This window comes from Macaca thibetana, chromosome 6 (assembly GCF_024542745.1).
Source record: "Macaca thibetana thibetana isolate TM-01 chromosome 6, ASM2454274v1, whole genome shotgun sequence".
Taxonomy (NCBI): Eukaryota; Metazoa; Chordata; class Mammalia; order Primates; family Cercopithecidae; genus Macaca; species Macaca thibetana.
This window is the reverse complement of record NC_065583.1, coordinates 105655568-105674163: the sequence shown is the minus strand read 5'-3', so window position 1 is coordinate 105674163 and position 18596 is coordinate 105655568. Positions and strand designations below refer to the sequence as shown.

General features: G+C 38.7%; 1 pseudogene; it reads right to left on the bottom strand.

The window, feature by feature from the left end:
• The window catches only part of LOC126956161 (ADP/ATP translocase 2-like), a 59529-nt pseudogene extending 41580 nt beyond the window's left edge, over positions 1-17949 (bottom strand).
• Positions 17950-18596: the final 647 nt, after the last annotated feature.

The window sequence follows — 18596 nt, the reverse complement described above, 5'->3', positions numbered from 1 at the left end:
GATGTTTGCTGGCCATTTGTATATCTTCTTTCAAGAACTGTCTCTTCATGTTGTTAGGCCACTTTTTGATGGAATTGTTTAGTTTTTTTTTTTTTTTTTGCTAGTTTGTTTGAGTTCATTATAGATTCCGGATATTGGTCCCTTGCCAGGTGCATAGATTGTGAAGATTTTCTCCCACTCTGTGGGTTGTCTGTTTACTCTGCTGACTGTTCCTTTTGCTGTGCAAAAGCTCTTTAGTTTAATTAAGTCCCAGCTACGTATCTTTGTTTTTATTGCATGTACTTTTGGGTTCTTGGTCATAAAATCCTCACCTAAGCCTAAGCCAATGTCTAGAAGGGTTTTTCCAATGTTATCTTCCAGAATTTTTATAGTTTTAGGTCTTAGATTTAAGCCCTTGATCCATCTTGAGTTGAGTTTTGTATAAGGTGAGAGATGAGGATCCAGTTTCAATTCTCCTACATGTGGCTAGCCAATTATCCCAGCACCATTTGTTGAATAGGGTGTCCTTTCCCCACTTTATGTTTTTGTTTGCTTTGCTGAAGATCATTTGGCTATAAGTATTTGGGTTTATTTCTGGGTTCTCCATTCTGTTCCATTGGTCTTTGTGCCTATTTTTATATAGTCCCATGCTATTTTGGTGACCTTGGGCTTACAGTATAGTTTGAAATTAGGTAATGTGATGTCTCCAGGTTTGGTCTTTTTGCTTAGTCTTGCTTTGGCTATGTGGGCTCTTTTTGGGTTCCATATTAATTTTAAAATTGTTTTTTCTAATTCTGTGAAGAATGATGGTGGTATTTTGATGGGAATTGCACTGAATTTGTAGATTGCTTTTGGCAGTATGGTCATTTTCACAATATTCATTCTACCCACCCATGAGCATGGGATGTGTTTCCATTTGTTTGTGTCATCTATGATTTCTTTCAGCAGTATTTTGTAGTTTTCCTTGTAGAGGTCTTTCCCCTCCTTGGTTAGGTATATTCCTAAGTGTTTTATTCTTTTTGCAGCTATTGTAAAATGGATTGTGTTCTTGATTTGATTCTCAGCTTGGTTGCTTTTGGTGTAGAGAAGAACTACTGATTTGTGTACATTGGTTTTGTGTCCAGAAACTTTGCTGAATTCTTTTATCAGATCTAAGAGCTTTCTGGAAGAGTCTTTAGGATTTTCTAGGTAAACGATCATATCATCAGCAAATAGCGACACTTTGATTTCCTCTTCACTGATTTGGATTCCTTTAATTTCTTTCTCTTGTATGATTGTTCTGGCTAGGACGTCCACTACTATGTTGAAGAGGAGTGGTGAGAGTGGGCATCTTTGTCTTTTTCCAGTTCTCAGAGGAAATGCTTTCAACCTTTCCTCATTCAGTATTATGTTGGCTGTGGGTGTGTCATAGATGACTTTGATTACATTGAGTCATGTCCCTTGTATGCCAATTTTGCTGAGGGTTTTAATCATGAGGCGATGTTGGATTTTGTCAAATGCTTTTTCTTCATCTATTGAGATAATCATGTGATTTATGTTTTTCATTCTGTTTATGTGGTGTACCACATTTATTGACTTGCAGATGTTAAACCATCCCTGCATCCCTGGTATGAAACCCACTTGATCATGATGGATTATCTTTTTGATATGTTGTTGGATTTGGTTAGCTAGTAGTTTGTTAAGGATTTTAGCATCTATGTTAATCAGGGATATTGTAGTTTTCTTTTTTGGTTATGTCCTTTCCTTGTTTTGGTATTAGGGTGATATTGGCTTCATAGAATGATATAGGGAGAATTCCCTCTTTATCTATCTTGTGGAATAGTGTCAATGGGATTGGTACCAATTCTTCTTTGAATGTCTGTTAGAATTCTGCTGTGAATCCATCTGGTCCTGGACTTTTTTTTTTGTTGTTGGTAATTTTTGAATTACCATTTCAGTCTCACTGCTTGTTACTTGTCTGTTCAGGGTATCTAATTCTTCCTGATTTAAGCTAGAAGGGTTGTATCTTTCCAGGAATTTATCCATCTCCCCTAGGTTTTCTAGTTTATGTGCATAAAGTTGTTTATAGTAGCCTTGAAGGGATCGTTTGTATTTCTGTGGTGTCAGTTGTAATATCTCCTGTTTTGCTTCAAACTGAGTTTATTTGGATTTTCCCTCTTCTTTTGTTGGTTAGTCTTGCTAATGGCCTATCAATTTTATTTATCTTTTCGAAGAACCAGCTTTTAATTTCATTTCTCTTTTGTATTTTTTTGTTGTTTCAATTTCATCTAGTTCTGTTCTGATCTTGGTTATTTCCTTTATTCTGCTGGGTTTGGGGTTGGTTTGTTCTTGTTTCTCTAGTTTCTTGAGGTGTAACCTTAGATTGTCTGTTTGTGCTCTTTCAGACTTTTTGATGTAGGTATTTAGGGCTATGAACTTTCCTTTTAGCATCACCTTTGCTGTATCCCAGAGGTTTTTATAGGTTGTGTCACTATTGTTCAGTTTGAAGAATTTTTTAATCTCTATCTTGATTTCATTTTTGACCCAATGATCATTCAGGAGCAGGTTAATTTCCATGTACTTGCATGGTTTTGAAGGTTCCTTTTGGAGTTGATTTCCAGTTTTATTCCACTTTGGTCTGAAAGAATGCTTGATATAATTTCAATTTTCTTAAATCTATTCAGGCTTGTTTTGTGGCCTATCATATAGTCTATCTTGGAGAAAGTTCCATGCACTGTTGAAGAGAATGTATATTCTGTGGTTGTTGGGTAGAATGTTCTGTAAATATCTGTTAAGTCCATTTGTCCCAGGGTATAGTTTAAATCCATTGTTTCTTTGTTGACTCTCTGTCTTGATAACCTGTCTAGTGCTGTCAGTGGAATATTGAAGTCTCTCACTAATATTGTTTTGCTGTTTATCTCATTTCTTAGGTCTATTAGTAATTGTTTTATACATTTGGGAGCTCCAGTGGTAGGTAGTAGGTGCATATATATTTGGGACTGTGGACAATGCCTTTTATCATTATATAATAATGATGATTTTCCTGTTGGACAAGGCCTTTTATCATTATATAATATCCCTCTTTGTCTGTTTTAACTGGTGTTGCTTTAAAGTTTGTTTTGTCTGATATAAGAATAGCTACTTCTGCTTGCTTTGGTGTCCATTTGCATGGAATGTCTTTTTCCACCCCTTTACCTTAAGTTTATGTGAGTCCTTATGTGTTAGGTGAGTCTCTTGAATACAGCAGACAGTTGTTTGGTGAGTTCTTATCCATTCTGCAAGTCCACATCTTTTAAGTGGAGCATTTAGGCCATTTACATTCAACATTAGTATTGAGATGTGAGGTACCATTGCATTCATTGTGCTATTTGTTGCCTGTATACCTTGGTTTTTTGTTTTTTCAATTGCATTTTTGTTTTATGGGTCCTATGAGATTTATGCTTTAAAGAGGTTCTGTTCTGATGTGTTTTCAGCGTTTGTTTCAAGGTTTAGAACTCATTTTAGCAGTTCTTATAGTGATGGCTTGGTAGTGGTGAATTCTCTCAGCATTTGTTTGTCTAAAAAGACTATATTTCCTTCATTTATGAAGCTTAGTTTTGCTGTATACAAAATTCTTGGTTGATAATTGTTTTGTTTGAGGAGGCTGAATATAGGGCCCTAATCTCTTTTAGCTTACAGGATTTTTGCTGAGAATTCTGCTGTTAATCTGATAGGTTTTCCTTTATAGGTTATCTCATGCTTTTGCCTCACAGCTCTTAAGATTCTTTCCTTTATCTTAACTTTAGATAACTTGATGTAAATGTGCCTAGGCAATGATCTTTTTGTGCAATGAATTTCCCAGGTGTTCTTTGAGCTTCTTGTATTTGGATGTCTAGGTCTCTAGCGAGGCAACGAAAGTTTTCCTTGATTATTTACTCAAATATGTTTTCCAAACTTTTAGATTTTTCTTCTTCCTCAGGAATGCCAATTATTCTTAGGTTTGGTCTTCTAACACAATCCCAGACTTCTTGGAGGTTTTGTTCTTTGTTTTGTTATTCTTTTTTGTCTCTGTTGGATGGGGTTAATTCAAAGACCTTGTCTTTGAGCTCTGAGGTGTTTTCTTCTGTTTGTTTGATTCTATTGCTGAGACTTTCCAGAGCATTTTGCATTTCTGTAAGTGCGTCCATTGTTTCCTGAAGTTTCTATTGTGTTTTATTTATGCTATCTATTTCATTGACTATTTCTCCCTTCACTTGTATCATTTTTTTTTTGATTTCCTTAGATTGAGCTTCGCCTTTCTCTGTTGCCTCCTAGATTAGCTTAACAAGTAATGTTCTCAGTCTTTTTCAGGTAAATCAGGGATTTCTTCTTTGTTTGGATCTATTGCTGGTGACCTAGAGTAGTTGTTGGGGGTGTTAAGAAGCTTGTTTTGTCAAATTACCAGAGTTGGTTTTCTGGTTCCTTCTCATTTGGGTAGGTGCCATCAGAAGGAAGGTCTAGGATTCAAGGCTGTTATTTAGATTCTTTTGTCCCATGGGGTGTTCGCTTGATGTAGTAATCTCCTTTTCTTAGGGATATGGCTTCTTAAGAGCAGAGCTGTAGCGATCGTTATCTGTCTTCTGGATCTAGCCACCCAGCAAGTCTACTAGGCTCTGGGCTGGTACTGGGAGTTGTGGGCACGGAGTCCTAGGATGTGAACCATCTGTGAGTCTCTCAGCCATGGATACCAGCACCTGCTGTGATGGAGGTGGCAGGAGGGTGAAATGGACTCTATGAGGATTCTTAGCTTTGGTGGTTTAATGCTCTATTTTTGTGCTGGTTGTCCTTCTGCCATGAGGTGGTGCTTTCAAGAGGGCATCAGCTGTGGCAGTACGAGGAGGAACAGGTGGTAGACAGGGCCCTATAACTCCTGAGAGTAGATGAGAATGGCACTTCACTTCTGTGACCTTTCTTCCCAAAAGACTACTCATGAGAAAAACATCAGACAAATAAAGGGAAATCCTGCAATTTACCTGATCAGTACTCCTCAAACTGTCAAGGACGTCAAAAACAAGGAAAGTCTCAGAAACTGTCTTAGCTAAGAGGGTCTAAGGAGACATGACCCCTAAATATAATGTGGTATCTTAGATGGGATCCTGGAACAGAAAGAGGACAACTAAGGAAATCTGAATAAACACTGGGTTTTAGTTAATAATATTGTATCAATATATGTTCATTGATTATAACAAATATATCACATTAATGCAACTTTTTTTTTTTTGAGAATGAGTTTCACTCTTGTCACCTAGGCTGGAGTGCAGTGGTGCAATCTCGGCTCACTGCAACCTCCCCCTCCCAGGTTCAAGCAATTTTCCTGCCTCAACCTACTGAGTAGCTGGGATTACAGGCACCTGCCACCATGCTGGGCTAATTTTTGTATTTTTAGTAGAGATGGGGTTTCACCATGTTGGCCAGGCTGGTCTGGAACTCCTGACCTCGGGTGATCTGCCCGCCTCAGCCTCCCAAAGTGCTGGGATTACAGGCGTGAGCCACCGCGGCAGAAACTGGGTACCCAGATGTATGGGAACTCCTCGTGCTATCTTTCCTATTTTTCTGTAAAACTAAAACTGTTCTAAAAAATAAAATTTACTTTGAAAAAGATCTATTATCCAACAAAACACATTTTCAGATTAATTGAAGTTGGAAAGTCTGGAAACAACTAGCAGGGTTAGTCTACTCTCATGATCTACTAGTAAGTAATCTAATACAGTCTCCAGCCTAAGTGGTATGTGGGGGGACAGGTAAAAGTGTTTTGTTTCAGCCTTTTTGTATGTGTGAGTTATAGGTTTATTCTATTTTGAAAGTCAAAATAGACTATAAAGAGACTATGTGTTTCTCCTGCTAGTCTGTGATGCCCAAACATAAGCCTTAGAAAGATCTCAATTGCACCTGTTTGTTTAGGACTGAGATTTGAACAGATTTCCTTTTCATTAGCATCCTCAGATATACATTTCTCTATTAGAATAAAAGGTGGTGAGGTTTCAGTTCAAAACGTCCATTTTGGAAACTTTAAAAATTTTGAAATACTGTAACACCATTAAGCTGGTAATTTTTTATATGTAAAACACTAAACACTCGTAAGACAGCCAGGCTTTGGGGGAGTCTTGCCAGTAGTATGGGAAACCTTTACAGTAACAGCCTATGTCACCAAAATGATTCACTGAATCCACTCTATTCTTTTGATATGTCTTGACTACAGTATCTCTTGACCAAGACAATGCTATTGTTCATAAATAGGTTTCTTTGAAAAATATAATGATGGTATTGTCAGCAGCTGCTGCCATAGTTCCTTGATCATTCAGGGCTGCCAATCATTCTGTGAGGAGAAAGATTATAACTCTGGAATTGTTAGAGTCATGATACAAATTAATAGATCTACTTGGTAAGTGAAAAATAGAACATTAAGGATATCATATTTGAAACCAATGAGACAAAGACACAACATACCAGAATCTCTGGGACACAGCTAAAGCAGTGTTTAGAGGGAAATTTATAGCACTAAATGCTCACAAGAAAAAGCAGGAAAGATCTAAAATCAACACCCTAATATCACAATGAAAAGAACTAGGGAAGCAAGAGCAAACAAATTCAAAAGCTAGCAGAAGACAAGAAATAACTAAGATCAGAGCAGAACTGAAGGAAATAGAGACATGAAAAAGCCTTCAAAAAATCAATTAATCCAGGAGCTGGATTTTTTTGAAAAGACTAACAAAATAGACTGCTAGTCAGACTAATAAAGAAAAAAAGAAATAGACACAATAAAAAATGATAAAGGGGATATCACCACTGACCCCACAGAAATACAATCTACCATCAGAGAATATTGTAAACACCTCTACACAAATAAACTAGAAAACCTAGAAGAAATGAATAAATTCCTGGATATATACCCTCCCAAGACTATACTAGGAAAAAGTCGATTCCCTGAATTGACCAATAACAAGTTCTGAAATTGAGGCAGTAATTAATAGCCTACCAACCAAAAAAAGCCCAGGACCGGACAGATTCACAGCCAAATTCTACCAGAGGTACAAAGAGGAGCTGGTACCACTCCTTCTGAAACTATTCCAAACAATAGAAAAAAAGGGACTCTTCCCTAACTCATTCTATGAGGCCAGCATCATCCTGATACAAAAACCTGGCAGAGACACAACAAAAAAAGAAAATGTCGGGCCAGTATCCCTGATGAACATCAATGTGAAAATCCTCAATAAAATACTGGCAAAGTGCATCCAGCAGCACATCAAAAAGCTCATACACCACAATCAAGTCTGCTTCATCCCTGGGATGCAAGGCTGGTTCTACATACACAAATCAATAAGCTTAATCCATCACATAAACAGAACCCATCTCAAAAATCACATGATTATCTCAATAGATGCAGAAAAAGCCTTTGACAAAATTCAACGGCCCTTCATGCTAAAAACTCTCAATAAACTAGATATTAGTGGAATGTATCTCAAAATAATAAGAGCTATTTATGACAAATCCCACAGCTAATATCATACTGAATGGGCAAAGGTAGAAGCATTCCCTTTGAAAACTGGCACAAGACAGGGATGCCCTCTCTCACCACTCCTATTCAACATAGTACTGGAAGTTCTGGCCAGAGCAGTCAGGCAAGAGAAATAAATAAAGGGTATTCAAATAGGAAGAGAGGAAGTCAAATTTTCTCTGTTTGCAGATGACAGGATTGTATATTTAGAAAACCCCATTGTCTCAGCCCAAAATCTCCTTAAGCTGATAAGCAACTTCAGCAAAGTCTCAGGATACAAAATCAATGTGCAAAAATCACAAGCATTCCTATACACCAACAACAGACAAGCAGAGAGCCAAATCATGAGTGAACTCTCATTCACAATTGCTACAAAGACAGTAAAACACCTAGGAATACAACTTACAAGGGATGTGGAGGATCTCTCCAAGGAGAACTACAAACCGCTGCCCAAGGAAATAAGAGAGGAGAGAAACAAATGGAAAAACATTCCATGCTCATGGATAGGAAGAATCAGTATTGTGAAAATGACCGTACTGCCTAAAGTAATTTATAGATTTAATGCTATCCCCATCAAGCTACCATTGAGTTTCTTAAAGAATTAGAAAAAACTACTTTAAATTTCATGTGGAACCAAAAAAGAGCCCATATAGCCAAGACAATTCTAAACAAAAAGAACAAAGCTGGAGGCCTCATGCTACCTGACTTCGAACTGTACTATAAGGCTACAGTAACCAAAACAGTATGGTACTGGTACCAAAACAGATATATAGACCAATGGAACAGAACAGAGGCCTCAGAAATAACACCACACATCTACAACCATCTGATCTTTGACAAACCTGACACAAACAAGCAACGGGAAAAGGATTCCTTATTTAATAAATGATGTTGGGAAAACTGGCTAGCCATATGCAGAAAACTGAAACTGGATGCCTTCCTTACACCTTATACAAAAATTAACTGAAGAGGGATTAAAGACTTAAACGTAAGATTTAAAACCATAAAAACCTTAGAAGAAAACCTAGGCAATACCATTCAGGACATAGGCGTGGGCAAATATTTTACTTTTTAAAGGTTTTAGTTTTAAGACACCAAAAGCAATGACAACAAAAGTCAAAATTGACAAATAGGATCTAATTAAACTAAAGAGTTTCTGCTCAGAAAAATAGACTATCATCAGAGTGAACAGGCAACCTACATAATGGGAAATTTTTTTGCAATTTATTCATCTGACAAAGGGCTAATATCCAGAGTCCACAAGGAACTTAAACAAATTTACAAAAAACCCCATCAAAAAGTGGGCAAAGGATATAAACAGACCTTCTCAAAAGAAGACATATATGTGGCCAAGAAACATGAAAAAAAGCTCATCTTCACTGGTAAGTGGGGAAATGCAAATCAAAACCACAATAAGATACCATCTCACGCCAGTTAGAATGGCAATCATTAAAAAGTCAGGAAACAACGGATGCTGTAGAGGATGTGGAGAAATAGGAAGGCTTTTACACTGTTGGTGGGAGTGTAAATTAGTTCAACCATTGTGGGAGACAGTGTGGCGATTCCTCAAGGAACTAGAACCAGAAATACCATTTGACATAGCAATCCCATCTCTGGGTATATACACAAAGGATTATAAATCATTCTACTATGAAGACACATGCACATGTATATTTATTGCAGCACTATTCACAATAGCAAAGACTTGGAACCAACCCAAATGCCCATCACTGATAGACTGGATAAAGAAAATGTGGCACATATACACCATGGAATACTATGCAGCCATAGAAAACAATAAGTTCATGTCCTTTGCAGTGACATGGATGAAGCTGGAATCCATCATTCTCAGCAAACACAGGAACAGAAAACCAAACACCGCATGTTCTCACTCATAAATGGGAGTTGAACAATGAGAACATATGGTCCCAGGGAGGGGAATATCACAAACTGGGGCCTTTTGGGGGATGGGGGGCTAGGAAAGGGATAGCATTAGGAGAACTACCTAATGTAGATGATGGATTGATGGGTGCAGCAAACCACCATAGCACACATGTATACCTATGTAACCTGCACATTCTGCACATATATCCCAGAACTTATATACATATATATATATATATACACACACACACACATACATATATGTATGTGTATATATATTTAAAGGGCAGAGAACACCAAATCCCTCTGGAAAATGTGAAAATACTGGAGGTGAGATGGCAACCCATTTAAGCAATTTATTAAATGATAACCCATGATAAAACTTGTGCATGTTGAGCATGGACATGGTCGTTTTCCAGTAGCATCTTTTACTACTTTGCCAAATTTGACATGTAGAGTGTTTCAACAAAAATTCATGGCCAGACACGGTGGCTCATGCCTGTAATTCCAGCACTTTGGGATGCTGAGGTGGGCGGATCACTTGAGATCAGGAGTTCAAGACCAGTCTTGCCAATATGGTGAAAACCCATCTCTACTAAAAATACAGAAATTAGGCAGGCATAGTGGTGGGTGCCGCCTGTAATCCCAGCTACTTGAGAGGCTGAGGCAGGGGAATCGCTTGAACCCAGGATGCGGAGGTTGCAGTGAGCCGAGATCATGCCGCTGCACTCCAGTCTGTGTGACAAAGCAAGACTCCATCTCAAGAAAAAAAAAATTTATGGCCAGTCAGACTGCTGTAACATATTTGGGGGACAAATTATACTTGGCTCCTACCTCCCATAGTCAGGGAGGAAATCAAGTGATTAGAATTTGAGCATGGCACAATTTATTGGCAATTAATATAGAATGCTTTGTTATGTAATCCAGGACAAGAAGGATCAAATATTATCGTTATAACAATGCTATGATATTTGTTACTATGAAATAAGATCAAAGTTATGCTATCAGTTTATTGGGTGGAATTGAGGGTGAAAATTAATCCTATGATGATGAAATATGTTCAGTAGTTTCCATCCTTTAAGAGAGAATGAGCTTGAGCCCAGAGGAGAAGTTTCCTTCTTTCAGTGGAGCCCCCTCAGTTGAGAACTAACAGAGCTCACCCTTGCCCTCTGCAGACCAGTGGTAAATGGACACAATAGAAACTCTCTGGCATTAAAAATCAACTGGGGTTGTGGAAGCTGCAAGACTTGGAGGGAAATGATGGTGGTTGAGGTAAGACTATTTCTTATGGGGAGTTGTGGTAAACCCCAGGGGAGAAGCTTGTGGAACAGGGATACCAGAGAAGAAAAGAGTTAAAGGAAGAGGGCTGTGGGAGTAGGAGGAGAAAGTGGGAGAATTAGGAAAGAGGAAGTGTCCAATGAGACACTCCCCTAACACGGTCACCCCCATCCTGAGTTCAGGCCCATCTTCAAGGTCTTTTCACCTGTGTGGGAGTAAGGAGTCAGAAGCATGAGGCACCAGATTCTCATTCCATCACACCCTTAGCTGTCAACAGGTGGCTGCAGTGACTTCCCTATTGTGGATGGCTATATAGCAAGGGCTATTTCTACCTGCAGGCGCCAGCCCAGCGAGGGAAAGAGAAAGGCCAGTGTCATGGACACAGCTCTCTCTGGAGGACAATTCAAGGCATTCCTGGTCAGGGGGCCCACTTCAGTGCAGAGAGCAGATCCAAGGAGCTACTTGTCACAGAAATGTGGCCCTCAGCATTCATGCGGCCACTGTAGCCATAAAGATAGAGAAGTATTTTGACTGTGGGTTTGGTTAAGCTATTCTGACATGGGAGACATTTGATGATGCCATAACAATGTAGCTGTTTGGAAGCATAGAATAAAAATGACTGAGTCTAATACAGGCAGCCAACAAACATATGAAAAAATGCTCAACATCACTAATCATCAGAGAAATGCAAATTAAAACCGCAGTGAGAAAACATCTCACACCAGTCAGAAGGGCTATTAATAAGTCAAAAAAAACAACAGATATTGGCCAGACTGCAGAGAAGAGAATGCTTATATACTGTTGATGGGAATGTAAATTAGTTCAGCCTCTGTAGAAAGTAGTTTGGAGATTTCTCAAAGAACTTTAAAAACAGAACTACCATTCAATCAAGCAATCCTATTACTGCGTATATACCCAAAGGAAAATAAATTATTCTACCAAAATGACACATGCACTTGTATGTTCATCGCAGCACTACTCATAAAGAAAAGACATGGAATCAATCTAGGTGCCCATCAGTGGTGTATTGAATAAGAAAATGTGATACATATACACCATGGAATACTATTGCCATAAAAAAAGTCATGCCCTTTGCAGTAACATGAATCCAGTTTGAGTCCATTATCCTGAGCGAATTAATGCAGGAACAGAAAACCAAATACCACATGTTCTCACTTATAAGTGGGAACTAAACACTGGGTACTCATGGACAAAGATGGGAGCAACAGACACTGGGGACTACTAGAGTCGGGGGAAAGAGAGGAGGGAATGGGTTGTAAAACCAACTGTTGGGTACTAGGCTCACTAGCTGGGTGATGGGATCATTTGTACCCCAAACCTCAGCATCACGTAATACATGCATGTTACACACCTGCACATATAACCCCTACATCTAAAATAAAAGTTGAAATTATTAAAAAAAACAAACCAACCAGCCGAACAAAAAAAGACCCAAATAGCTGAGTCTAAATGTTAAATTGTTGCCTCTTATTACATAGTATTGAACACAGTAGACACCTTACACCCTAACCCCGAGTTATAGGCAAATTTGAACCTAGGGGACAGGCTAGGCATGGAGCAACAGTATTTTTTTCCTAATAAGATAAATGGTGGGCCTTTAGTTCCATCCTTGTACCAGTACTCTTTCCTTATTGACTCTTCCAGAAGCTATGGTGCTAAAGAAGCCGTAAAGCGTGGCTGTGAACAGCTTCCATAAGAATGTTCCATGCAGCGGATTCCATACATAAAAAATATGGAACTATATAAAGATTGCCTAACCGCTTATTTAGAGCCAGAACTGAGGGAAGTGGGATTCAGAGGAGCTAGGTTGCAGCCAAAAATTATTCCAGGAGGAATGCGAGAGACTTCTATGGCTTAGAGCTTAAATTCTGGGCTCAGCTTATATTATTAGTCAAGTACTTTCTTTGCAGTATAAAAAGTGTGATTTAACTTACAGGGAAAATGGGTTCTGTGTTGCTGAATTACTATTCTTCAATTAAGTGCTTTTTTTTTTTTTTTTAACCAGATGATTTTAACATTTCTGCTTATCTAATGGATGTGATATGGCACCACATCATAGTTCTTATTTTTCTCTCTCTGATGGTAAACCTTAGGTACCTACTTTTGGGAGGTAACATATATCAATTCTAGGCAAGATTATTTGGAGGCCTCACAACAGAATCTACAACAGAATTAGATCAGTGTTTCTTTCCAACTTTTGCTGGCCCTGGATATTGGAGCATGTTATTGTACTGATACTATAAAAATTTTATCCCTGCCCTATTTCTTTGTATCCCTTGCTATACATCTAAAATTTTAGTTTCTATGTCTGATGACTTTCTCCTGGGTCAAACGCCCTAGGTCGTGTGCCTACCACTAAGACTCATCAGGAAGGAGATACAGAAAGTTAGCTCCAAATCCCAATGCATTCCTACTATAGTCCATAGTATTTGGCTACCTGACATCAAAGCACACCTTACTTCACATGCTCAGTTCCTGAAAAAGGAAGGAAAGAAAAGAAAAAAAACTGCCTTCCTTACATCATGCAATTATCTCTTCATACATCTGAAAGTATACTTGTATCTTTCCAGAGGTAGACAGGTCAAGTTTCACCAGTTACCACATTTTCAAATCCAGCTCCATCTAGCTCTGCACTACTCACATTTGTGTTCCACAATTTATATTCAATAATGTGAAGTTAACCACCAGTAACACATTATATGAGATATTGAGTCCCGTTGCCTCTCCCCACTTGTAAATGGAGCCCATGACCAGAAACAGTATTTTATGGGCAACCATAATGGTGAATGAAGCATTCAATAAGACCAGGGATAGTTTTGCTGGCAGAAGCATAGCAGGCAGGGACAGCAAACCTAGATCCAGAAGATCCAGAGTAAGTACCAATTATAGTGATTTTAAATTGCTACCCCTTTCATGACAGAGGGGATCCAATGTAATTAATCTGCCACCAGGTCAGTCTTGGGCTCTTTGGGGATGCTGGCATCACTTTTCATATTTTTGTGATTGTACCCAAGATTTAAATTCCCAGTAAATAGAGATTGAATTCCATGCCCAACAACTGATCAGGAATGGAGGTTTAAGGGGATTATGATAGACAGAAACAAAAGGTTTGATTAACAAATAAAAGGATAGGGATGCTTGGCAGGCAAAAAGAATAGATCCACACTCCACCACTTTGAGGCTCACTTACCCTCCCCCTACATCACATATGAATTTTCATGCATTTCGGTTTTTAAATGCCTCATTCTAATATAAAGAAATTTATCGTATGCACAACCAAGAATACTTAAGCTGTTGTATCTAGCTTCAAGTTCAGGTTCTTGGGTTGAAGTGCAGCCTTCTTCTAGTTTCATTGTGATTCTGCCTTGATACTCTGAAATCTGAAACTTGATTAAAAAACAACTTAATGTATTGGAGAGTCATCTATACTGACACATGTAACTCAGAATCATCCCTTTTTGCTCCTATATGAACAGTCTATGATTTATCCATATTTCTGTTGGAGGGCATTTGAATTTTTCTGTTGTCAACAATTATAAATAATAGAGCAGTAAACATTCTGTGTCTCTCTGTTTACACATGCAGGAGTTTTTCTCAGGGAAATGTTTACCTAGGAGAAGAATAGCTGAATCAGTGTGTGCATTTCTAACTTGTTTGATTTTAAAATTACTTTCCACTTTATATTGCTATTAACGTTGTATGAGAACTATATTTCTTGACTTCCCTAGCAACACTTGTTTTTAAATTTTTAAACATTTGTGCTTCTCTGATGGGTGTGACATGGCACCGCATTATAGTTATTATTTTCTTCTCTCTGATGTCAACCTTAGATGGAGGGTATTTTTGTGAAGTCCATTTTACAAACAGGGACTCTAAGGCGGAGGAAATAATTTGTCCAAGGCCTTACTAATTATAATTAGTAGGAGACTGGAAGTCAGGAATGATCTTGGAACAATCTAACTCCAAAATTCATGCTGTTAATTCTCTTGCTGTAACTTGTTAGCTTACACTTCACTGTTAGGCCAGCATGCATCCTTAGAATGAAGAAACAGAGCCTAGAGTTGTATTTTTCTCCTCATTTTGTACTCTTCCAGTAGTCTGCTGTCTGCGTGTTTTGTCTGTGCCTTTTTCCATTCATCTTTTCTATCCTTTCCTTATTTCCTTTCACCCATCTTTTCTCTTCCCTCTCTCCCTCCATCTTCATATTTTAAAAAGTGACTTTAGCTTGGTTATTCTGCACAGCTATTCATAAGATTGAGAGAATAGACACAATAAATCTTGAGATATTAACTGATTTTTTCTTTACATTGTATGTGAAAAAATTACAAACCTACCCATATCAAGGTTGAAGTGGAAAGGAACAACGCGGAATGCCTTTGCGTGTGTGTATTTGGAAATGACTGTTGGCAAAAAATCTCTCTGGAGCAGCTGCTTCTGATCACACCACTTGTCTCTTATAATTAGAAAAAAAAGTAAGCTTTTTTTGTTTTTGTTTTTGTCTTTGAGATGGAATCTTGCTCTGTCGCCCAGGCTGGAGTGCAGTGGCGCGATCTTGGCTCACTGCAACCTCCGCCTCCTAGGTTCAAGCAATTCTCCTGCCTCAACCTCCCGAGTAGCTGGGACTACAGGTACCCGCCACCACACCTGGCTAATTTTCATATTTTTAGTAGAGGTGGGATTTCGCTATGTTGGCCAGTCTGGTCTTGAACTCCTGACCTCAGGTGATCTGCCTGCCTTGGCTTCCCAAAGTGCTAGGATTACAGGCATGACCCACCACACCTGGTCAATTTAAGCTTCTTTAGGAACTGAAATTATGCAGCAAATTTATAATTAACAATAAAATGTTGAATGGAGAGTTGGCCCACCATTCATTCCTGCATTAATGTCTTTTAAATTTCTTTTAAAGTTCTATTATTAGCTAAATAAGAATTACCACCTAAGCAGGTAATATGAGAAATACCAAAATTACAAGCTCAGGATGCTCTAAACCTTGGGGTTGAAGAGCAGTGAAGCAAATTAGCCTCAGTCACAAAGCACCAAATTCAGCAAATTTCTAGGCCTCGGGGTTTGTTAGAAAGAAGATACAGAAGTTAAATCAACATTTCGATACAGAATGTTAAAGTTTTGTCTTTCTCGTGTTGCTCTTTTTCTTACCTAAATAGGAACTCTTCCCTCTGTGCCCACACAGACTCTCTGTGCCCCTCAGGACATTCTGCCTTCCATGAAACTTTTGCTTTATATGGTTGCCATTGCCATAGAATGAAAAAATTCATGAGAACAGAGCTGTGACTTCTTCATCTTTGACTCCTCATAGAAATTAGCACCTTGGCTGACACATCGTAGGTGTACAATATATGATTCTCAAATTGAGGTGAACTGAATTCATTCAAGGTAACAAACACCTGCTTTCTAATTCTGAGCGTGACTGTGAAGAACTAGCACTGAGTACATGCTATGAGTGATGGTATGAATACAGCAAATCTTGCAATCACCAAAGCCCCAAATTCTGGCATAAAACTCTGTTAGTAGAAAAATTAAAGTGCCTTGGGTAGGATATTGGGAGTGATGTTGTGGTATAGATTAGCGGATAGCCAGTAAAAGCAATTCTGTTTCCTGTGGTATACCTTAATAAATGGAGATGATGCCTTATCTCTGTATAGATAAATTCAGTCTTGTATAAGATGTATTCTCTTTAAATTAATACTTATAAGAGTTTTAGGAGATTTAAATGATTATTCAAAAGTTACTTTGGAATGCAGGAATTCACCAAAAAAATTCTGAAAAAGTAGAAAGCATTGCAGACTGGCCAGACAAGGTATTAACAGTAATATAAAGTGTAGTTATTAAGACCTGATGGCACTGGTGCAGGACTAGATCAACTTGTTTATTCATTCTCATTTAATAGACATTTGGATTGTTTCCAGTTTTCAGTTGTTATGAATGGAGCTTCTATGAACATTCTTGTACAATTCTTTGTGTGGACAAAGAATTGAGTAAATACCTAGGAGTGAAATTCTAGGTCTTATGATAAGAGTAGGTTTAATCTTATAAGAGATTGTTACACTGTTTTCCAAAGTGATTGTACAATTTTGCGTTTCCACCAGCAATGAATGGAATTTTAGTTGTTCCACATATTCTCCAATGTTTGGTAATGTCAATATGTTTACTTTTAACTGTTTTGTGGGAGTATAGTAAATCTCAATGTAGTTCTAATTTGCATTTATCTGATGACTAGTGATGTTAAGCATATTTTCATGTGCTTATTGGCCATTTGTGTATCTTCTGTTGTGAAGAATCTTTTCAAACATTTTGCCGAATTTTGACTTGAGTTGTCTTCTTGTAATTGAGTTTAAGAGTTCTTTATATATTCTGGAAACAAATGCTCTTTTAGATGTATATATCATGAATTTTTTCTTCCAGTCCATGGTTTACCACTTTGTTTTCTTAATGGTGTCTTTAGAAAAGCAGAATTTTGAAGTCAGGTAGTGTGATGCCTCCAGCTTTGTTCTTTTTGCTTAGGATGGTCTTGGCTATATAGGCTCTTTTTTGTTCCATATGGATTTTAAAGTAGTTTTTTTTTCTATTTCTGTGAAGAATGTAAATGGTAGTTTGATGGGAATAGCATTGAATCTATAAATTACTTTGGGCAATATGGCCATTTCATTCTTCCAATCCATGAGCATGGAATGTTTTTCCATTTGTTTGTGTCCTCTCTTATTTTCTTGAACAGTGGTTTGTGATACTCCTTAAGAGGTCCTCCACATCCCTTGTGAGCTGTATTTCTAGGTATTTTATTCTCTTTGCAGCAATTGTGAATGGGAGTTCACACATGACTTGGCTCTCTGCTTGTCTGTTTTTGGTGTATAGGAATGCTTGTTAATTTGGCACATTGATTTTGTATCCTGAGACTTTGCTGAAGTTGCTTATCAGCTTAAGGAGCTTTTGGGCTAAGATGATGGAGATTTCTAGATCTACAATCATGTCATCTGCAAACAGAAACAATTTGACCTCCTCTCTTCCTATTTGAATACAGTTTATTTCTTTCTCTTGCCTGATTGCCCTGGCCAGGACTTTCAATTGTTTTGTTTCTCTATTACTACTATTAATAGGTGCAAAGACTAAATATCAATAAAGGCCAAAACGAGCGAAGAAAGTGGCAGCCTTTTATTTGCAAATATGCATACACTCTCGGATGAGGTTCTCTGGTCCTCAGGTGTGGGGGGGCCAGGGAAGTCACGCCGGCGCTCTCGGGTGATGTTCTCCGGTCCACGAATGTGGGGGGCCGAAGAAGTCATGCTGGCTCCTGCCGGCGGTGGACTTTTATGCCTGGGAGCTGGAAGGGGAGGAGTTTGGGGCGTGTGTGTAGGAGTGTCTTCTTGAATTTCGGTGTCCCTGGCTTGACGTCATTCTGCGCAGGCTCAGTTGATTTGGTTCCTTTCCCGGGCATGGGAATTTTTCCCAGGCGCGGGAAAATCTGTGATGAAGAACCCGGAAACAACAGGGACTGCTCCATCTTGTTCACCTTTCTCCATCTTGTCCCTTTTCCCTCACCCAAACAGTCCAACCTCTTATTGATTATAAGAATTTAGGGCGCCATGGTCTGTCTGGCTGCTTCCTGCTGTTAAGGGGCATAGTTAGGGTCTGAGGTTGGCAGTTGGGTGTAGGGATGCAGGAGCATTTGGTTGAAGGTGACTCGGGTGATCTCTTGGACCCTGGCTCGGAGAAATTTTATTAGAATGGGAGCAAGACGGCCGGGCGCGGTGGCTCAAGCCTGTAATCCCAGCACTTTGGGAGGCTGAGACGGGCGGATCACGAGGTCAGGAGATCGAGACCATCCTGGCTAACACAATGAAACCCCGTCTCTACTAAAAATACAAAAAAAATTAGCCGGGCGAGGTGGCGGGCGCCTGTAGTCCCAGCTACTCGGGAGGCTGAGGCAGGA